The 24,000-nt window shown below is 38.0% G+C and overlaps 1 protein-coding gene across 1 annotated transcript in view; it reads left to right on the top strand.

Annotated features, from left to right (window-relative positions):
* The window catches only part of Tshr (thyroid stimulating hormone receptor), a 117,000-nt gene that overhangs the window by 37,482 nt on the left and 55,518 nt on the right, over window positions 1–24,000 (top strand). The window lies entirely within an intron of this gene.

Raw genomic sequence — 24,000 nt, 5'->3', positions numbered from 1 at the left:
CTTCTAAATTGTATCTAGTTCTTCCCTGGTCATCAATGAGAAGTACTAGCCAGATTGAAAACGAAATCTTTTTTTTTTTTTTTTGTCACAGAACAAAGACAGCAGACTCCAAACCTAATGCTTCTTAGCAATCATTCTTACAGCAGCTATGCAATTTTAAAAGTCCTGAGTACTGCAGCATGGTCTACTCTCTTACAAACTGGCATGGATAATGAAAACCCAGAGTTCAGACTCCATGTTACAGCTTGCCTGTGAAGAAGGGTGTATTGTTCAGTCTTCACACTGGCAACAGTGTTGCTGATCATAAATCAGTACCTGCAGATTGCTAAGAAACACAAGAAACTCTTAGACCATTTTACAAACTAGTAAAAGTAAGCTTTATTAGAAATGTACCTTGCAAATAAATCTTATGCAATTTACATTCTTATTCTGATGTGTGACAAATGCCCAGGGGGAGTCTAGCCACATGAGTTTCCACAACAGGACAAAACAATGTTGAATGAACTCTGGGGTCTTTAGTCTTAGTTAGAGCTGAGTTACTCATCTATGGCTAGTGGTTACATAGCTATCTTCTTACTTCTGGCAGGAACTTTAAACATACTCATTAAGACATTCTTGAAAGAAAAAGCATCTTTCTCTTTAAACAGAATAATAATTTTCCCATTAAGAATATTTCCTTTTGTCACTATTACAAAAGCACATTTGTCCATCCCCTACAGCAGTGCACCCTGCATGTGGAATTGTATTTTATCAGTAACAGTCCTCAAAGGAGATACATGCTTTTGTTTCCTGTAAACTAATTAAAATCAAACTTCAGTCCACAGTAAATACTACATGGGCAAAATGCCCTTATTTTAAAAAGTGAGTCTTACAGTGTGAATTCAGAGAGTCTCAGATTTCCTTAAACAATATATCAAGGTGATATGCTTTAATTCCCTCATAATTTATAAGAAATGGAGAACATTGATTTTGTCTTATATATAAGAAGTTTTATTGTACTTTGTTTTGTTTTGTTTTGGTGGTACTAGCACCTGAATTCAGGATTTGTTTGCTTTGCGGGGTTTTGTTTTGTGTTGTTGTTTTTGTCAGTCCTGGGGCTTCAACTCAGGGCCTGAGCGCTGTCTCTGACTTTTTTGGCTCAAGACTAGTGCTCTATCACTTGAGCCACAGCTCCACTTCTGGCTTTTTGTTTTTTGTTTTTTTTTTTCTTGGTAGCTAATTAGAGATAAGAGCCTCATGGACATTTTTGACTGGGCTGGCTTTAAACCATACTCCTCAGATCTCTGTCTCTTCAGTAGGTAGGAGTACAGATATGAGCTACCACTGCCCAGCCTGAATTCAGGGTTTTGAACTTGGTAAGCAAGGACTCTATCACTTGAGCTGTACCTCCAGCACTTTTTGCTTTTATTTTTCAGGTAAGATCTCCTACCTCTGCCTTAGGCCAAAAGCATGCTTAGCTCCTACATAGCTGGGATTATAGACATGAACCACAATGCCTAGCTTCTTTGTTGAACTGTTCTAACATTTTTTCCACCCTGGTGTCAAGCCAAAATCCTCCCTTGACCTGTCAAGTAACTGAGATTGCATTAAAATGAATTCTATAGTAATATTTCAGAGATGGATATCATTAATATAAAATTTGCTATATTTTTTGGCAGCAGCCCTTTCAGACGGTGTGTAAGTCAAATCTTACAGTTGGGGGTAACTGCAACTCACCTGAACTAACTTCAACCACAATTCAGTGCATCTGTTTCTTTAGGGTACTGCAAGGACTCTATCACAGGGTGTGTGGCCTCTTGGGGGCAAGCACTGGTTCTGTTGTGTTTTTATTGCCATAGCTACCAAATTTTCCCTAGTCGTTCTCAGGATCCAAAGGCCCAGATGAGAATATTTCATTAGAGCTAGGACCTGAGAATGTTGGTTTTCGCTTTTCCTTTCTTCTACTGGAAGGTCCACTTGAGCTTTGGGCAATGTCATTGTGCCCTTTGTTGCCTTCTTTTCTCCTTCATCTCCTTTCCTTCTCCCTTTTCCCGTCCTCCCATTCTTCCTGCCTTCACGTGGTCTCTTCCTTCCTTTCTTCCTCCCTCCCTTCCTTTTTTACTCTCTTCCATTCCTTTTTTCATTGTTTTCTGGGATGGTTGACTTAAGAAGGAAAGTTTCAAGGTTGGACAAGGCAAAAAAAAAATGAACCTGGTGTACTTTTAAGAAAGAAGGAGAAAGAGAAAATATTTATTCATTATTTGTTCAGTTTTCCATTTCTACTTTAGTCATTTTTTTCTGGGCATATCAACTTTGTAGGCTAGGCCTAGTCAAAGCACCAATTTTTAAACCAGTATAATATTTATCACTGTAGCTTTTCTATTCCCAATGCACTATGTATTGTGATTTCTCCCTCTGTTTTTAATGACCGATTTTGCTGGATGTTTGTCTATTTTGTTATGTTTTCCCCCCAATGAGCCAGGTTCTTATTTTTGGTCTAAAAGGAATAGCAATCATATGTTATTTGTTAGTAACTTATAGGAAAAAATGTACTTTTGTATTTCAATTATATTTAAAAATATGAGAATATGAGTGAAGATTTTTTCCACCTAATCCTTACTAATGCATTGTGTGTGTGTGTGTGTGTGTGTGTGTGTGTGTGTGTGTGCACATTTGTGCATGCTCATGTATGTATGTATGTTGGTACTATGGCTTGAACTCAGGTCCTGAGCACTGTCCCTTAGCTTTTTTGCTCAAGGCTTATGCTCTATCACTTGAGTCACATCACGACTTCTGGATTTTTGCTGGTTAGTTGGAGATAAGAGTCTCAGGTACTTTCCGACCTGAAAGGGCTTCAAACCACATTTCTCAGATGTTAGCCTCTTGAGTAGCTAGCATTACAGGTGTACCACTGGCACCCACCCAGCCTGGCTAATGTATCTAAACAGATGCACATGCTTATAGAGACATATAGGTGCTTTTTGCCAATAAATATATTCATATGGCATTTGTTAAATTAGTGTCATTATGATAAACACAGTTACAACAAAGGAAAAGATAGTTGCCCTATCTTTTTGGAGTTTTCAAGGCAAAATAAAATTATATCCATTTGTTATCATTCATGATAAATAATGGGCCTTATTGACCAAGTTCTCATGACACGGACACTAGCTTTTGGGGAGAGGACGGAAGGTACCTTCCTCTCAGTGAGCATTGGAGATTATGCTCCCTTCACCAAGGCAACTCTTCATATCAGACCACACATGTGCCCAAGAAAGGATATGAAATCTGCTCTTTCAGAGCCTGAGAAATCATGGTAGTGATCTGTAGTCATTTATATAAACGTGGCTTTGATTTGGATTACAATACATTCTATCCCTTTTTGGAGAAGGTTTTGATGAATTTGCCTTTTGGGATTATTTCCACACTTAGAATGATCCATGGGAAAAATGTGTACTAATTCTTAATTGGGGATGAAAGCAGATATACGCATTTGATGTGGGTCTATAAATACCGTCATTTGTGAAAAGAGGCAAAAAAGCACTTTGATAATATCTTGCTGATTCAGTTATTTTAGTCCAAAAGCCAATTGGAGATCTGTTCTATATCAAGAGTCCCTGGCCTTTTATGAGAAGGGGCTGTTTTTCATTTGCTTGCAGTTTGAAGAGCAATAGAAACAATGCCAGAATGGTCTCCATGGAGCTCTAGAGGGCCTGTCTTTAAGAAAGTGTTTGTTTCTCTAGGGGAAAACAAATAGGCTGAGCTTAGGAGTCTGAGCAGAGAGAATGGCTGAAAATCAGCATCCAATCCCTCCCTTTAGAGGTTTCTGACTGACACAATGCGAAATAATCATCTTTTCATTGGGTGTCAGAATCCAGAATGGAGAAGTACTTGTGACTGGGGAGATTAAAGAGAATAAATGAGATCATATGTATTTTTCATGTATACTACCTGAAACAAACAAACAAAAACTAAACGCAGCCTTCAGTAAATTCCTCCTCTACTTCATCCTTTTCATGGACTTAGCTATAAAAACCTCAAAGGTTTGTTTCAATAGTGATGCCATTCAGTCAATGTTACTAGACATTTTTCTAACATGTCACCACAATATCATCAGATAGAACCAAGGTGGCAATAACTGGGGTGACTGTGTCTTACCAGGTAGGAGTCATAAAATGACTTGGACACCAGAGTGATATTTTAATGGAATGCAGGTGTGAAAAGTTATTTCCTAAACATTTTGCCAAGATTTGATTCTTTACAGAGATAGTTTGGGCCAATTGTAATGATAGTAAGAACCTAAAGAGTAGCCAATGGAACCTATGCTTTAAGTTTAATTTTGCTTTGGATTGAATATTTCTAAAAAAAAAAAATAAACCTTCACCTGGTCCTAATTTTCATCTCAGTTCCATTGGACTGGTGATCTGAGCACTGGGGATAGAGTTCTTCAAACATGTTTATATGATATAAATATAGAAATGGTCTGGTGTGGAATATTAGAATTATGGTCGGAATTTTCATATAAATTCAGAGCCTCTTCAGAAGCATAAAATTTGGACTTTGCATACCACCTAAATGCAATAATCTGAGAAACATTAAATTAGCCTTGAATTTTCTTGCCATGAAGTTCTGCACTTGTATCTAAAAAGCTTCTTTGACAAATCTAAAGCTGGCAAAGAAATCAATCAGGAAAGAGGAAAATGGGAGGATTCTGTTTTGTGGTAAAGAGAAGGACAAAAGGAGAGGAGAAAAGGAATTTTTGCCAAATTAAGATTTTTATATTAAGTTCACATTTTATAGTTTTCAAGACCAGCAAGAGTTTTAGTTGCTTTATCCACATATAGTTAAAATGTTAAATAGATACCTGTTCACACCAAAATTTGAATGTCACAACTTCAAGGAAAAGAATTAACTAAATTGTATATTTTTACTTAAAATTAAATTATATATATTTATGGTAAATGATATCCTAAAATATGTATATGTAGGACTTTATATTGAGTTAATTAATGAATGCCTTACCTCACGTACCTATCATAATTGGTGGTAGGAATCCTTAAAACTCTACTTAGCAATTTTCAAGTATGTAATACATGGGTTAACTACAGTCATCACGTAATACAAGACAACTGAACTCTCCAACTTGCTTCCCCTACTTAAATGAATTTGTTATCCTTTGATCAATTTCTCCCTAGTCTCTCCTCCCCAACCACTAGTTACCACCTTCCCATTTGTTGCTTTTATGAGTTCTACTCTCCTAGATTCCACCTCTTAGTGAGATAATGCAGCATTTGATGTTCTTTGCTTGATTTATTTCATAATAGCTTTCTTGTTCATCCATGCTGTCACATGATCAAGTTTCCTTTTTTTTAATTCAAAAGCCAAGTAAGATTTCCTTGCATAGTTATAGCACTATGATATTAGCTATTTATCTGAGGAAGAAAAGTGATGGGAAATTTTTTCCTTTCTTTCTTTTTTTTTTTTTTTGGTTGGTCATAGAGCTTGAACTCTCGGCCTGGGCACTGTCCCTCAGCTCTTCAACTCAAAGCAAGTGTTCTACTCACTTGAGCCACAGCACCACTTCCAGTTTTCTGGTGGTTTATTGGAGATAACCGTCTAACAGACTTTCCTGTCTGGGCTGGCTTTGAATGTTGATTCTCAGATCTCAGCCTCCTGAGTAGCTAGGATTACAGGCGTGAGCCACCAGTGCCTGGCTGGGACATTTTTCGACACAGAATTTTAGGGTTAGTTTGGTTCTGGGCAGGGGACAGAATGAATGGATGAAGGCTATATGAGAATATTGGGCACCAAGGATATGAAGGATGTGAAAGGGTATTTGGGGGTGGAGGAGGATGCAACCTGCATTTATCAAAAGGATGCCTTGAACCCAATGTATATCCTACAAAATTAAGAAGAGTAAGGGAAGAGGCAGGTAGGGGAGGGATGGGTGAGAACGGTAAAAGGGATGACATTGATCAAGATACACTGTATTCACAAACTGTTTTGTTAAATGGTAACTCCTTTGAACAACTACTTAAAGATAGTTTAAAAAAATTATGACCAAAAAGAAAAAAAAACCTCAACAACAAAATGATGTCTTGAAATGAACCTGCACCCAGGGTCATGAAGAAAAAAATATTCTTCCTATGATGGGTATGGTTTTTCTTATAGCACAACACTCAAGCCGGTTCTAGTTCCTGTACATGAATATTTGAGACAGGCTTTGGGATACTCCCCTGAGAATTGGACCACTCTATGGAAAAATACATTCAAATGCTCATAAAAACATTTACTAAAAAAATCCAACTCAGAATTGAACAAGGGTTAGAAATCAACCTAGCAACAGAAGCAAAATATGCTTATGAAGACAAAAGTCAAAACTCTAGAGATACAACAAGACATATTTTATAAGAGAGAAACAAGCTGTTGTGTGAGGGGCAGGAGAAATTAAAAGAAAAAAAAACACATACACATCCTTAAATGAACAGAGAATGACAAAATGAACATTTTCTGAAACAGAAATATACTCTTCATAATATATCTTACACAAGTGAATCCACTGTAAAGAATTGCTAGTATTACTCCAATGTCCAGATAGAAACAAGATTGAACAGACATGAAATTGTGGATGGTTTAATTGCAAACCAATGACCAGTTCTGCAACTCAGTAAGAAATAGTTATTGTGTGTGTGCACATGTGCTTAGGCAACTGCATAAAAAGTGTTTAATAAATCTTCTTTAGTGAATGAACATCCCCATATATGACTACCTAATGCAGCAGGTGCCAGGCTAGTCCTAGGAAATAGTCCTGTCTGGGACAAAATTAGTATTTGAGCTCATGTGGGAAGACAACCATTAAAAGTGTTGCAGGTGAAAAACAAAGACAAAGTTCCATGTGTTAATGAAACAAATATCAAATGGATTTAATTAAAGCCAGAAGTCCCATAATATAACTATAGAGGAGAAGGGAGGAAACCGTGGGGGCCGGGGAGGGGGAGAGGGCAGAGCCGCATGGAGAACTGTAGTGGAAATGCCCTGCACAACCCTAAGTAGGCCTGCAAGTGGTCCTAGAGGTAGAGAAGAGGGTAGATTACATATCCTTTCCTAAATAACATGTCAGGTTAGGAAGCTAGGCTTTATCTTAAGGGATACTGTAAGGGAAGGGCAACCATTTACAGTTTGGAGATATGCGGTTTGAAAAGGAAGCCATCAGTTCTAGACTGAAGGTGAGACATGTTTGGAGGCTATCCCGCCAGAGTGAATGTGGATGGCTCTCACAGTGACTTGGCAGAGAGATGCAGGAGCCTGGCTGGTAATCCTGGGAAGACACTGTGAGGTAGAGTACGCTTGGGTTTGGAGATAAAGAAAAAGGGAGGAGTCAAGTCCATGAAAACTAAATATGAGAGAAAAAGAAATGAAGGCCTAAGTCTGTTACCCCTGCTCCATGAGTCCCTAAATCTCCACCTTTGTAATCTCACCTGAAACTGTATTGTATTCTAGAGCCAGTACTAGCAAGAGCAAAGCATTCTGGGAGGCTCTGTAAATTTCAAGTTCATAGTACTTGCTGTAAGTAGTACTAGGTGTCTACAATGCTCCTTCATGGGAGCCGCAAATACTAGGAATGGTCATCTTCTAAATGTGCCCAAAATATCTCATTAAGGCACTTTCAGATGATGAGATGAAGAGGCTACTCTAGGGACTAAAAGCTTACTACCTGTCTCTTGTTCAAGGACTACCTTTTCAACCCTCCTGGCATGGCCAGTGCCTTCCTTTTGCTTTTTTCTCTTTGTGATATTAGATTTGATCATTTACTTAGAGTTTCAGCATTCCATAACAAGTTCATGAACTTGAATGGGGAAAAGAATTTATGTCTTGATTTTTACAAACATCTAAACAAAATCTAGTACCCCTTATAATGATGAATCTGGGTAACTCTGATGAATTTAGGAATATTTGTAAATGTTTGCTGATAGGAATTGCAGATATTTTCCAATTCCATTACTGTTACAGATATGACAGAATTGGGTTTATTACATAATTTCTTAGGTATTTTTATCCCATTAATAAATAAATCATAACAGTTCTAATCACATAGTTTTTAATATTTTGCTAACTATATTTTAACATATTTGCTTCCTTTCGTATCCTATGTATTTTATGAATTCCAAAGCATTATTTTTTTCTTATTAAAACATCTTTTTATTTGTTAATGTCACATAAGAAATTTAAGCATGTTACACTATCTTAAAAAAACACAACTAATGCATTTATAGAGAAACCCTCCCCCCTCCACTCCCTTCCATTCCTTTCACGAATTAAGAATCTAAGAGAAGTGACCATAAAACAAAGGTTTGCGGAATCCTTCATCCAGAGTGCTTACGTGATGATTAGGTTAATACTGCCTTCTTTTTTTTAAATTTTATTTTATTTGTGAACATACTGTACAGAGGAGTTACAATTACATGGGCAGGAAAATGCGTACATTTCTTACCAAGCATTGCAGCCTCCTCCTTTTGTTTACCCTTCACATCCCTTCCCAGCCTCCCCCCTCCCCCCCAATCCCAATCCTTCTCCTTCCCCCCCCTTCCCCCCCCCTCGCACCGACGTTGTAAAGCTCGTTTTGGACATGACAACTTGTACTTCTCATTGTTGCAACAGGTCCACCTGTTAATACTGCCTTCTTACAAAACTTTTCTGTTTAAAAAAAATTGTCATCTTGATTGTGGATTATGAAAAAATTCAGTACAAAAGTTCAATATAATGAAAAATGCCCCCCTCCCTCACAGCACCGTTTCTAATAGAGCAGAGAAGAATCAAGAGCAGATTGCGATTCTAGACGAGCAATCCCCAAATTATCGCTAGACACAGTGGTTATTTACCCTGCTGACCCATTCTCCTAAGAACTGAGAAGAAAAAAATAGTCCACGTACGTGAATATAAAAAAATAAAAAGCCAAAAATGCATTTTAAAAAAACTGAGGAAACTATTACAAACAGTACAGTTAGCTAGTTCAGTGTCGGTAATTCACATCTTGCAACAAGGTATGTGGATATGGTTCTTTGACAAAATTTTCAGGATGGAAAAGGAAATTAAGGCCATCAGATTTGCAGCTTAAAAATTCACATAAAGGAAATATAAAAGCATTATTTAATGGCCAAATGTGGTGGCTCACACCTGTAATCCCAGTACTCGGAAGGCAGAGCCAAGAGAATTGACCATGAGTTCAAGACCAATTTGGGTTATAAAGCAAGGTCCTGTCTCAAAACAAAACAATACAGCAAAATGCATTATTATTGTATTAGAAATGTCTGCCACATTTCTGGCTTGAATAACTCTTAGAGATATTTAATGAGATAAGGAAAACGAGAAAAGTTTCCGTCTGTATTAGATACAGTATAATTAGAACATTTTGTGACATAAATAAGCTCAATTTCACTTATGAACCCAATGGGTTTTACTGAGTCAAAGAAACTTCATGGCGTCCGTAACCCAAAACATGATGCCAAACTAGGGCTGGGTCCCTACAACATACAACATTGACAGTGAAAAATCTTAGCACTTCACTTACTTCAAAAATTTTTTTATAAAGGTATATATTTTCTAATTTTTTGGGGGGGTCTGGTCATGAGGCCTGAACTCTGGGCCTGGGCACTGTCCCTCAGCTCTTCAGCTCAAGGCTAGAACACCACTTGAGCTACAGCGCCACTTCTGGCTTTTTTCTTTTTGCTATGTAGTGCTGAGGAATCAAACCCAGGGCCTCAGGCATGCAAGGCAAGCGCTCTACCACTGAGCCACCTTCCCAGCCCTGTATAAAGGTATATATTTTCTTTGAATCATAAGTGATTACCTAACAGATCTATTTTTCTTCTTGACGATTTTGTACAAAATGACTTAAGGGTGTGGATATTTAAATACATAGTCAATTATGTTTCCAGATGGCCCATATAGTAATTCAGCAAGGTAATTTATTAAGTGCCCAAATCATTTTAACTAAGTAAGCCTTTTGGAAATCTACTTAGATTTAAAAACAACTTCCTTTATTCTCCTACATGAATAGATACAGTGCACACATATATAAGCCTTCCCGATGTTTTTATCTGGTTGAAACATATAGAGTTACCAGCAGATCTGCTTAAAGCAATGGTCAAATACCAGCCACTTAATATGGGATCCATCTGGTTTGTTATGTAATACAATACCTTGAGATTTCTGATAAAATTAAAGACTTTTGATACTCATGTCATAAATACCACTCGACTGATGCAGAATAGATAGTCAGGTGGACAGAGAGGTACATTACTTTCATTTCACTGGAAGATAAATGTTGAATCTGAGGAAAATATATACTTATTTCTTTTTTAAAAATCCTTTCAGAATTTCTAGAAATATTAGCTGTTAGACTTTGAAACAACATCAGATACTCAGTGACAATTTGGTAAAGTCATTAAAAGTTTGAATTTTGAGGTGGTAGTGAAGGGCATAGTCTTTGAGACCCAAGAGAGTGTTGTGAATATTTATTCAACACATTCTATCCAAGCTCTCATTACTGCAGATATTAAGAGATCACCATGATACCTATTTCACAGTATCATTGTAAAAATTAAATAAGAAAATACATGCAACAGTATCAGTACAAAGCCAGAGATATAGAAAAACAGTGAATAAATATGGCCTAGTAATTGTGACTATGATTGAGAGGAAAATAAAAGTATTTGTGGCTTGATTTTGGTTTTAAAATATATTGGTGAGCTGATATCATAATTATAATCCTAGCTACTTGGGAGGCTGAGATCTGGATAATCTCAGTTCAAAGCCAATCTAGAAAGGAAAATCTGAAAATCTTCACCTCCTATTAACTAGCATAAACTTGGGCTGGAGGTGCGGTTCAAGTCATAAAGTACCAGCCACGCGCTAGAAAAGCTAAGGAAACAAGAGGTCCCTGAGTTCAAGCCTCAATACCAGTCCCAAAAAATGCATTAAGAAGGAGAAAATACAAATCTTTCTCATTTCCTTTATGAATAAATTTCAGAAATAAAATTTTTATGCTGCAAGATTCACATAAAGCAGCTGAACATAAACTTATAAAGGATGTAAGAGGAAAGAAGGATGCTAAGAAAGTGAACTTTAGCCCAACACTTTATATACTTGTATGGAAATGTCACAATGAAACCCTCTAAAATACAATTACCATATGCTAAGAAGAAAATTTTCAAATAAAAATAGTTTGTGCTAAGTAGTAAAAATGAGTATAAGCCACTCTCCTCAACTGGAAAACTATTCTTCAACTGGGTTACCTGGTAACCTTGTGCCGTTGATCGAAATGATAGTTTTTGAAAGGAACGAGAATGAAATACTCGCTTGGCCTTTCTTGTAAAAACATACTCAGAGTCTCTGCCTGCTTGCCAGTTGTCTGTTATGTAGTTTATTGAGACTGCCCACATTGTCTGGAATTTCCAGGCCTTGATGTTATAAAAATAATTCACTAGAACTGCCTCAAAATAAATTCCTATTGTGTAATGACTTAACACTGCACTTTGGACACCATGGTTTATAGTGTGCCTGCTCTAGAAATTAAATTGGGTTCAGTGTGAGTCCTATGCAATGCTTGTGTTGTCAGAGAGAGTAGACTCTTGATGTTTAAGGTCCTAGAAACTTAGTACTGGAGCACATTTATTGGAGGACAGAGAACAGTTCAGAGTGGCTGATACAATCTTGGTAAAAACAAGGTTACTGACATTCTAATGTGAACCCTCAAGAGCCCTTGAGAAGGAAAAGAAAGAAATCACTTTCACAGAGACCTTTCAATTGCTTGCTCTCTGATGCCTAAACAGAACAAACTCTGTCCCTTTTTACTTTTTTCCTTTGTGTCTTGGCTGAAAAGACCAGAGAAAACTGATCCTTCACTTAATTTCAAGAAAAAAAAATTGTGTTGCTTTCTGGTCAAGCTCATTATCTTACCTTGAGGATTGAGCCCCAGAAAATCTCATTCAAATATATGTTCTTTAAAACTTTCTTTAAAAAAAAAATTCACTCTGGTTGTTCTTGTGGAAAGCAAATTTTTATTAAAAGTAATTTTTACTTGAATTATGACAGGATATAAAATTGTTTGGTTATTAATCTTATTCCGTGTCTTTCCCAATGACTTCAGATAAATGGAAGCTGGGTATCACCGGTGCCCACAGATAATTCTAACTACTCGGGAGGCTGAAATCTGGAGATCACAGTTTGAAGCCAGTCTAGGCAGAATGTCCATAAACTCCTATCTCCAATTAACCAGAAAAAGCCAGAAGTGCAACTGTGGTTCAGGGAGTTTATGTCTGGACAGTGCCATCTTGGCCACGTGGTGGGTGGTAGGGTGGTGAGGGAAGGTGAGGCCCCGCCTCCCAGGGGAGGGACATGTCTGAATCCCTAGAGGCACGATGCAAGCACTTGGCTGATAGGTTATTGAACCTGTCAGTCCAGGGCCTGGACTGGGAGTTTCCTGTGACCCTTCCCCCTGTCTTGACCCTATTTAGGCCTAGACCAGCTCAGGCACCACTGCACCATGCCCCATGTCTCCATGTTGTGTCCTGGCTCTTGTCCTGGCTCTTCACCATGGTATCCTACGTCAGCTCTCCAATGGAGCTGAATTGGTTTGTTGGATTGTTTTTGTTCTTTCTTTCCTCTCTGGCCTTCATGGCTCAGTTTCCTAACAGTGTTAAGTGGACTTGCTGGCTGCTGGTCTCTGAGACAGGAGTCCACTATGCATTCGCCAGCCTTTTAATAAAGACTCCGAGATTCAACCTCTCAAAATGTGGCTTCTCTGTTCTCTCACCTTCTAACTCCTTGAGCAAATAAAACTCAGAGAGTTCACAAGCCCCAGGACCAGCAAAAAAAAAAAAAAAGACAAATATAAGCTCCATTAAAAAAAAACACATAAGGAGATAAATATTAATATAATTATCTTTAACAATGATAATTTCCATTTTGTGATTTTCCATTATCTAAATCCAATAGCATCATTCAAAAAACAGATTTTTATATATGACTCTGACTAGAACTTAAAATAGTCTTCCAGATACAGATGGGTTTAGACATTCTACCCACTTAGACTACTTTATTCAAAATGGAAAAGTGTGGGTTTCATTATTATTTGTTAATTGAGAAGATTGTCAAGAGGAAAAGTGATTGTGTTTTTGTCATCATGTGGCTTTTTGTTTGGAATGACAAAGATGATGAGTATAACAAGCAAAGGCATTAAAATGTTTTATTAGAACTTTTTAAAATAACCTCAAGAAAATAAGAGATGATTATAATTACAGAAATATTTAAGAAATATTAAGAAGAGAATGTAGCCGGGAGCTAATGACTCACACCTGTAATCCTAGCTACTCAGGAGGCTGAGATCTGAGGATTGCAGTTCAAAGACAGATGGGGCAGGAAAGTCCTCGTGAGACTCTTATGTCCAATAAACCCCTCAAAAACCAGAAGTGGCACTGTGGCTCAAGTGGTAGAGCACTAGCCTTGAGCTGAAAAGCTGAGGGGTAGCACCCAGGCCCAGAGTTCAAGCCAGGAGAAGAAGAAGGAGGAGGAGGAGGAGGAAGAGGAGGGAGGAGGAGGAGGAGGAAGGAGGAGGAGAAGGAAGAAGGAGAAGGAAGAAGGAGAAGAGAAGAAGGAGAGGAAGAAGGAGGAGGAGGAGAAGGAGGAGGAGGAAAGAAGAAGAGGAAGAGGAGCAAGAAGAAGAAGGAGGAGGAGGAGGAGGAGGAAACAATAATACATGAAAATTAGCAAATAAATAAATAGGAATAAGTGCATTGACCACTACAGGAGGAAATCAGACCCATGTGACAATATCAAGAATTTAACTTACATGTAATTAGGGCTCCAAAAGAACCTGAGAAAGAACACAATGAAACTTTAGAAAAATAATGGACAAAATTGTCCAAGTTCAATGGTAATTCTCAGTCCACAAATCCAAGAAGCTCTCCATGAAACCTGAAGCATCAAATGCAAAGAACATTATTCTAAGGTCTTGGAGTCAGCTTGCCTATCCAATCTCCGCCCCGTGTGTGATGTGCAAGTTCCCACTCCAGTTGCAACAGTCTCTTTATATTCCTTTTCAGAATATTCCAGTTCCTGTGGCCCATGTAACACCTCCTTCTTGGAACTTCTCTCCCCCAGTTCCCACAGCCCATGTAATGTGACTCATGTGAGTGCCCCCTAAAAATGTGTTTAAATTTTGCCCACACCTGTCCACTACTACCGTCTCCATTCCTACTTGATGCAGCCCAGCAGGTCTGTCACCCAATAAAGCCTTGCGCCCCTAGTGGTAGCTCACCTCTCATTTCTTACAACTACAAGGAACATTATAACCAAAACTCTGTAAATAATTAATAAAGAGACTATCTTCAAAGCACCAGAGATTATTCATATATAAAAATATATTGCAAACTGGGCACCAGTGCCTCATGCCTGTAATACTGGCTATTCAGAAGGTTGAGATCTGAGGAGTGTGGTTCGAAGCCAGCTTGGGCAGGAAAGTCTGTGAGACTCTTACCTTCAATAAACTAGTTAGATAAAGCCAGAAGTGGTGCTGTGGCTCAAGTGGTAGAGCACTAGCCTTGAGCACACAGAAGCTCAGGGACAGAGCCCAGGCCCTGAGTTCAAGCCCCAGGACCTGCAAAAACAAATATACATATATGTGTACATTTACTTCTATATTATATATGTATATACATACATATACTCATATATATATATACACCTATTATATATATATACATATATATATATATATCAAAGAAGTAAAGACACGAATGAAAATTGACATAATCAGAAACTACATCAGTTGGGATGTAACAAAACCACCTTTTTGAGAATTTTTCTTCATGTCAGTCATGGGGCTTGATCTCAGGGCCTAGACACTATCCCTGAGCACTTTTGCTCAAGGCTAGTACTCTACCACTTTGAGCCACAGTACCACTTCCAGCTTTCTAGTGGAAAATTGGAGATAAGAGTCACACGAATGTTCCTGCCCAGGCTGGCTTTGAACCATGATCCTCAGCTCTCAGCCTCCTGAGTAGCTCGAATTACATGCATGAGCCCCTAACTCAAAACTATCTTTTTAAAGTATTGATGGAAACTATACCTGTATGCCTAGAGTATTATATACACAATGAAAATACCTTTCAATATTGAAAGCTAAAGACTTTTTCAAATAAGTGAAAATTGAGCAAAGCCATTGCCAGCAAACCTATAGTAAAAGAATAAAAAGGAAGGGGAGAGGGAGGGAGGTAACTAAATTACAACAAAAGGAACTTCTGGCAGAAAGAAGATGGAAATTTGAATTTACATGAGTGAATGAAGAGAAATCTGAACAGTGGGTATGTCTGGGTGGGTGGCTCACATCTTCATTCGAGCATTCACTTGGGAGGCAGAAGTAGGAAGAATGTAAATCTGAAGCCAGCCTGACCTACAGAATAAAGCCCTACCTCAAAAAAAGAAATGTGTTCTTTATCTGACTTCTGTATAACTCCTCTGTGTATCACCTTTATAGTAACAATAAAAAATACATGAATAAAAAAAGAAGAGATGAAAAGGGAAAGAACGAAAAGGAAGGAAGGAAGAAAGGAAGGCAGGCAGGCAGGAAGGAAGGAAGGAAGAAGGAAAGGAGGAAGGAAGAAAGGGAGGGAGGAAGAGAGGGAGGGAAGGAAAGAAAGTAAGATGAGCAAGGTTCCAAATCAATGTGTAAGAGTTCAAACAAGCACAGAAAGGAAAATTAATTCATGCTGAAGTTTTAATGCTTGAAATGCAAATTAAGAGTGAGAAGAACTTGATTCTTGGTTTTCAAATTCTGCTCCCCCCAAACAGCAACACACACACACACACACACACACACACTGTAACACACTCACATCTCTTCAGTTGTTTGCAACTGGTATTTTGTATTTCTGAGCAGAATATCCAGATGATAAATACATGCATGTTCTCTTCTGAATGTCTAGCTTATTGTCCCAGTGGGTTTGTTAACTTCCTAAGCCAAGAAGTTCTTTTCTTCCTGGGTATAATTCACTGGCAATACTTTTAAATTTTAATGAGAGATGGTGATTTTCTGGACTCCCAAAACTGTTTTCCCCAATGAAAACTCAGGGAAAAACATCACCCTGTGCCAAAGCCTGCAATGCCATTTGGTCCTTTCAGAACACCAGGCAAGATGACACGTGCATCTGGCAGCTTTTATCCAGAAGAAAATACATCGCCAACTCTGCTTCTGGACATCATTTCAGATAAGGCACCTTCAATTATAATTGCTGCTAATCACTCAGGGCTTTGCAATGTATAATTCACATTCGTACCTCCTTTGCCTTCTCCTCATCACATCAAAGGAAGATCTGTTGGGATTTAGAAAGCTCATTGCCCTGTTTCCTTCACTGTCGTGAACCAAAGCCTTCCCGTCCACCTGAAATCACCTCCTCAGAGACGACTCAAACCTCACAGATCTTTCGCTCCTATCACCCACATAATCATGGGCTGAGTAAAACATAAGCGTTAATGTGATGCACATTTTTCCCACTTTGAAAAAGGGTTTACTTTCCTTCTTTAGTTAACAAATGTTCTGCAGACAGAACCATGGTTCTGGGTTGAGCTGTGGTGGGGGGAGAGGGTGGGCAGCAAAACCAGTTGGGTTCCCTATCATTTGATTCAGAGGGGAATATTTAGGGATTAATTTGATTCAATGGGAATATTTATGGATTATGATCAAATGTGACTTGCTCTTAGCTGGGAAATACCTAATTTATCTTAAGGCAATATCACAGAGTGAGGTACATCTCTGGAGCCTGGATCCAGTTATAAAACTCCCCAGACCACCCCAAGGGTTTTCTCTATCTCTGGTTTACTAAGAAACTATGATTAACTTAAAGGATTATTTAAAGGCAGTCACAGTTATAACTCAAGATGGCTGTAATTATCTCAAGCTGAATCCATACAACAAACAATTGGAGGAAACAAAAGGAGGAAAATGTGACCTTGATACTTGCATGCATTGGGCAGTGGTCAAATCAGGCCAATTAACATAGACTTGTCATTTCCTTATGTCTGAAATATTTAAATTCCTCTCTTCACAATTCTGATATACACCATACATTGCTATTAATGATAGTCACCATGCTGTACAATAGATCACTAGATCTATTTTTTATCTCCTATCTAACTTTAACTCTATAGTCTCTGACCAACTCTTTGCATTCCCCCATCCACGCACCAACCTTTGGTCATCATCAGTCTACTTTTTACCTTTGTGAGATTATTATTATTATTTTAGATTGTACAGATAGGTGAGACCATATAGTTTTTGTCTGGGTGTCTTTTTTCACTCATAATATCCTTTAGATTTACCTGTACTGTTGTAAATGACAGAATTTCCTTCCAAGACTGAAAACTAGACTGTTTGTATATGCTACATTTTTCCCATTTTTTAAGAATTTAATTGATACATTAAAACATAAAAATTAAACTGGGCACCAGTGGCTCACACCTGTAATCCTAGCTACTCAGGAGGCTGAGGTCTGAGGATCACAATACAAAGCCAGTCAGGACAGGAAAATCTGTGAGTCTCTTATCTCCAATAACCTACCCCCCAAAAAGTTAGAAGTGAAACTGTGGCTCAAGTGATAGAGTAGCCTTAGGCAAAAACATCAGGGACATTTTGTTTTTCCATCTCCATTCACAGATGCAATATCTTTTGGTAACATTTTCATCCTGTAACATTCTCTTTTCCTCCCTACCTCTTGTGTTCCCATAATTCAATCCTACAATTGCTATAATTGTTCTTTATACATATAGGTCCTGTATGTGTGATCTTGCATGTTTATATACATGTTACTCTTTTAGGTCTTGCAGATACGTATCAGAGAAAATGTGACCTTTGTCCTTCTGAACTTGGTTGACTATGCCTAACATGACCATATTCAGATCCATTCATTTCCCTGCAAATTCTATTCTTTATGGTTGACTAATACTCCATTATGTATATTTGTATATATATATATTCATATATATATTCTTAGTCTGTTCATCAGTTGTAGGGCATCTTGAAGTAAAACTGACTATTATAAATTGGATTGTTTTCTTAATTTCTTTTTTAAATTTTTATTGTGAAAATACTGTACAGAGGGGTTACAATTACATGGGCAAGAAAATGAGTACATTTCTTATCAAGCATTGTAGCCTCCTCCTTTGTTTTCCCTTCCCATCTCTTCCCATCCTCCCCCCCAATCCTTTTTCAAATAGTTCATCATTAAAGAACAGAATGTATTACAGAGTGTGTGTTGAGTTTGCTACCTAAAACTTTATGGAATTCATTTATAGATTCTAACAAGTTCTTGGTTAAGGGTTTCTTTATAGGAGGAGATCATGTCATCAGTGAAGAGACATCTTAATTACTTTCTTTTCTTTCTTCCTTCTTTCTCTTTCTTTCCCTTCCTTCCTTCCTTCCTTCCTTCCTTCCTTCCTTCCTTTTTTTCTTTTTTTCTAATTTGGATACCTGTTACTTCTTTGTCTTGTCCAATTGTTTCACTAGTGCTTTAGTACAATGTTGAGTAAAAGTGGTTAATAGTAATCTCCTTACCTTTCTTATGATTTTAGAGGGAAAACCTCCAACTTTTATTACTGAGAATGAAATTGGCTATGGGTTTTTAACATATGGATTTTATGTTTTGTTCAGAGTTTTTATTATGAAAAGATGCCAAAAATCATTAATTATTTATTGTGCATCTATCATAATTATCATATGGATTTTTCTGGTAAAACTATTCCAGCAATACAGTAAATAACATGTCCTTATCACAGTGCTGCTATATGAGCTTTATTATTATTGTGAGTTTGTCGCTTCTTATTAGTTTGGATATTCCAGAGAACGATTCAATAGGAAATGCTTCTAAATATGATTACAGGAAGTTATCTCAATTTTCTCTTATTTGTTATACTTTATTTTGGATAATGTTTCACTGGGTTGCTGAGAAGAATGTGTATTCTGTGGCTTTGGGGTAGAATATTACAGAATGTTCTGTAAATGTCTGCTATCTTTTTGACCTAGTGGTTGGTTTTTTGTTTTTTGGTTTTTTTTTTTTGAAACTACCATATTGTTTGGGGGTGGGGGAGCCTGGACAACTATCTATGATTAAGAGTGTGATATTAAAATCACTTTGCTGGGATCTATACTTTTGTTTTCATGAAACTAGATATATCTACAGTCATTATATTCTCCTCATTCAGCATTTATTGACATGAAGTGACATTTTTTGTTACTTTTTACTAATTCTGAGTTTAAGTCTGCTTCATCATCTATAACTTCTGCCATTTTTCAGACTCCATTTTCTTAGAAAGTCTTTTTCTCATCTTTCACTTCAAGCCTGTATTTGCCTTTGCCCCTAATGTTCATTTCTTATAGACAAGAAATGGTATACTGGTTTTTATTTTAAGTCTAATCTGCAACTCTTTTGAGGATTAAAACATTAAACATGCAGAGTTCTTATTGGAAAATAAGTACCAATTTCTGCCATTTTGTTGTTTTGGTAGGGTTTGATTCTTTTCTACTCCTCATTTGCTTATCTCCTTCCATAGTGATATCTCAGTGTGTGTGTGTGTGTGTGTGTGTGTGTGTGTGTGTGTGTGTAGAATCCTTTTCACTATCTTCTGCAACACTTTTTTAGTAACCATAGATTCTTTTGCTTTTAGTTTATTATGAAAGGTTTTCATTTCTCCTTCAATTAGAGAGGATAGCCTTGCTGCATACAGTAATATAGGTTGGTAGATTTTTTTTCTTTCAGGGTTTGATATACATCAGTCTACATTCTTCTTGCTCTTAGAGTTTCCATCAAGAAATCTAATGCTACTCTTGTGGATTTTCCTTTATTGGTAATTTTTATTTCCTTGTAAATCTGATTCTCCAGAGAAAGATACTCAATAGAAAATGTCTCTAAATGTGATTTGTAATTTTATTCCATTGTGATCAGATAAGTTATAGGAAGTTATTTTTCTTTTTATAAATCTGTACTTAATATTTTCATTATAGCATTTCATGAGGAGGGTCTCTATTTGTCTTCTGTTTAGAGTCCCAAAGGCCTCCTGTATCTGAGTGTCTTAATATTTGAGGGTTTTCTATTATTTATTTGTTTGTTTGTTTGTTTGTTGCTTGTGGGGCTTGAAGTCTGGGCCTGGGTGCTGTCCCTCAGCTCTTCAGCTCAAGGCGAGCGCTCTACCACTTGAGCCACAGCGCTACTTCCGGTTTTCTAGTGGTTTATTTGAGCTAAGAGTCATGGACTTTCCTGCCACAGCTGGCTTTAAATGCCTATCCTCGGATCTCATCTTCTGAGTAGCTAGGATTACAGGCGCCACTGGTGCCTGGCTTCTGCTATTGCTTTTTTTAATCTTCTATGCCTTTAGCTGGCATCTCTTCTTCTATGCTAATGATGCATAGTTTGGTTTTTTAGTGGAATCCCAGCAATCTTGCATGTTCTATTAATTCTTCCTTTTTATTCTTTAACTAAATATTCTAATACATCTACCTTATCTTCATGCCCTAATATTCTTTCTTTAGTTTCATCCAGTTTTCCTGGAGTTTTTCAACTGAGTTTTTTTAATTTGACATATTGAGTTTTTCACTTCCAGAATTTTACATTGATATTCAGGATTTCCATAGCTTTATTGAATCCTCTTTTAATAGTCTCATTTTCTTATTCAGGTGTTTATTTGTATTTTCTTGGCATTCATTTAGAAGTTTATTCATGTCCACTTTGGTTTTGTTGATCATTTTCATAGACATTCTTTGAGTTCTTGGTTTGGTGTTTCATTTGCTCAACTACAATTAATGTCCATTAATATAGACTGATTTATGCTTTGAGATAGGAGTTCACTGATTTATTTTGTCAAGCATTGTTGCCTCTGTATGGTATTTTCACAATAAAAAAAAAAAGCAGAGACTAATTTCTTTTGCCTGGATGTGCCTTCAGCTTTTATCCATCTATCTCCACCTTCCATGTAGCTGAGATTATGGTCATGAGCCACTCCTTCCTGGCTAGCTGGAAGTTTTTTTTAATATTTTTTTTCTTTCTTTTTTATGTTTTTTATTGTAAAAATACTGGAGAGAGGAGTTACAGTTACATGAGCAAGGTAATGAGTACATTTCCTTTCGAGCATTGTTACGTCCTCCTTTGTTTTTCCCCACCATCTCTTCCCTCCCACCTCCACAACTCCTCCCTACCCGCTCCCAAGTTGTAAAGTTCGTTTTCAACATAGTGTCTGTACATCTCATTGTTACAATGGGTCAACCTGTATCCTTATTTCAGCATTTTGTTATTTTCCTTCCCCTCCCCAAATTAGAAAAATGTATATACAAGATGCAGGGCACTGACATCAAATACAGTGAAAACAGGGGTTATAACATGGGGGAAGAACATACAAGAGAAACAAAAAAATCACATAGTACATTTTAAATATATTAAAAACAATAGCAAGAAAGAAAAAACCACTTGTATCCCTATCTTGGGGTTCATTTCACTTAACATCATCTTCTATGGTCATATGTACATTAGCTGGCAGTTTTCATCACTTGTAGTCTATCAGTTGAAGTGTTCTCAGTGTTGAGACAGGGCTAGAAAGTGTCCAGGAGGCTGTGCTATTTCTCTCCTGGATTTTGTGTAGAGCTTAGTAGCCAAGCACTCACCCACATGCCCAGGGGCTAGGCCTTGAGTCAGCACTGTTCAGATTGAGAGAAATTAGTTGTAATCTGCTTCTAGACTACTTTCACTACAGAAAGTTCCCTTTATGTACTGGAACTTGCTGATGGTCACAAGGAACTTTCTAATCTGGGGGCTATACAGGCTCCTATTTGTTCTACAAGCCTCCCAGTTAGTGTCCCAGGACAAGCAACATCCAAGCCTCAGTGTGTCTCCCTGAACCTGTCAGTGAGTAGAGCAGACAAACAGAACATAAAATTTTACATTCACAAGGACCTAGGTACTCAGCCTAGGAACTCAGTGCTTTAAGACCCTATCCAACAAGTGACTCCCTATCTGTGAGAAGTTGCTGTAGAAATTTCGTGCTTCTGTCGGAAGGAGTGACATTGACCGAGGTATATTGTATTCATAAACTGCTTTGTTAAATGCCAAATCATTTGCACAACTAGTTAAAGATACAAACAAACAAACCAATATAAATATGTGCTTCAGAGGGCCTGGACTCTGCTCTCACTTCTACCTGACTGGCTGGGATACAATTTCCCCACAAGTATGAACACTTTCAATCCTGTTCAGAAGTTTCCCTCCCTGTGGAGGAAAGAGTGTGAGAATCACATGGTTCAAGAGGCTGTGCTTGGGACTGCCAGACCCACCGGTAGCCAAGACACACACCAACAGGAGGCAGTCCTGGAAGCCAAGTACTACACCAATCACAAACCTGTCCTTTGTTTCCACTGCAACCCTTAGACCTGGGGACTCGGTCTTCAGGAAGGGTGGGGCCTTGTACCTGCTGTGCCCTGCTCAGCCCAATCTTTCTGCAGCTTAAACTTCTGAGCAGGACTCTAGCTGCGTTCCCCCCTCACCCCTCCCCCCCCTTCTTTGACCTCTCTGATGGCTGTCTCCCACCCACATTGTGGATAGGATCATTCTTGATTTTCACATCCCAATCTCAATATACTCCCCTCTCACAATGACCTCTTGCTGTAGCTTGCCCAGCTAAGGAGAATGTCAACAATGTCTTTCTTCTCTGTGTCTAGCCTTCAACACCAGAGCAGTCTCTCACCAAATCCTGTCCTAGGCTTGAGGCTGTGGGAGACGTGGGCTTATTCTTGAGCTTGAGTTGCCAGTCTGCCGCCTGGGCCAGCTCACTTGTGTTTGTCTCTTCGGTTTCCCATTCCCCCAGGCACTGAACATGGAACTCTTCGCTGCTTTTCTTTTCTCATTCACCTTTCTGGTTCTCCATACTTTTCAGTATTCATGCACCCAATATTCTTCCTCTCTTTCTCTCTTCAGAATAGTCTGACCTTTGTTACCTTACTGTTTTCATTCTCAACCAGACATCTTGCATGGATCAATATGCTTTTACTCAATCCAGTTAATGAATATAAGAAAGAGATCTTTTGAGAGGACAGGTAAGTTATGAGACCTACATTACCTAAATAATATTGGGTTTCATGAGGAAATATTAGGTGTGAAGAGCTAAAAATGTAACCCTTATCACATCATCCTCTCATACACATAAACTAATTTGGCCTGATGATTCTGATCAGGCAAGTTACAGATACATTGCAAGCACTGGATAAGTGAGTAGTCCAATGAAAGCATAAATCAAAGAATGTGACTACTGAGAAATAGACCTGCATCTTAGGAGAGAAAGTGTACAATGTTAGTTTGTTGTCCATAAATAATATAGTAAGTAGTTAATATATAATTAGCAATACTTAAATGACAGAAATAAGATACTGAATAAAAGACGATGAATGTGGGGCTAGGAATATGGCCTAGTGCTAGAAGGTTTGCCTAGCATGCATGAAACCCTAGGTTCCATTCCTCAGTACCACATACACGGAAATGTCAGTGTGGCACTGTGGCTCAAGTGGTAGAGTGCTAGCCTTGAGCTGAAGAGCTCAGGAACAGTTCCCAGGCCCAGAGTTCAAGCTCTACGACTGACCAAAAAAAAACCCAAGATGATGAATGATGTAGAGTGTTTTCTTTTGCAAAGTGAATTAGGACAGCAGGCAATTCCTTTTCCATACAAGATTCTATTCTGAGTACTTACTACATAAAGAGGGCTGCCCAAAACATGGGCATGAAAAGATATGCTGGCATACTTGAAAACACTTTCTTTTTTTATTTTTGGTCTGGTCGTGGGGCCTGAACTCTGGGCCTGGGCACTGTCTCTCAGCTCTTCAGCTCAAGGCTAGTGCTCTACCACTTGTGCCACAACGCCACTTCCGGCTTTTTTCTTTTTGCTTATGTGGTGCTGAGGAATCGAACCCAGGGCCTTATGCATGCAAGGCAAGCA

The sequence above is a fragment of the Dipodomys ordii genome, unplaced genomic scaffold (assembly GCF_000151885.1).
Source record: "Dipodomys ordii isolate 6190 unplaced genomic scaffold, Dord_2.0 Scaffold2, whole genome shotgun sequence".
Lineage (NCBI taxonomy): Eukaryota > Metazoa > Chordata > Mammalia > Rodentia > Heteromyidae > Dipodomys > Dipodomys ordii.
Note: the sequence above shows the minus strand (reverse complement) of the source record. Positions and strands in the feature narration are given on the sequence as shown.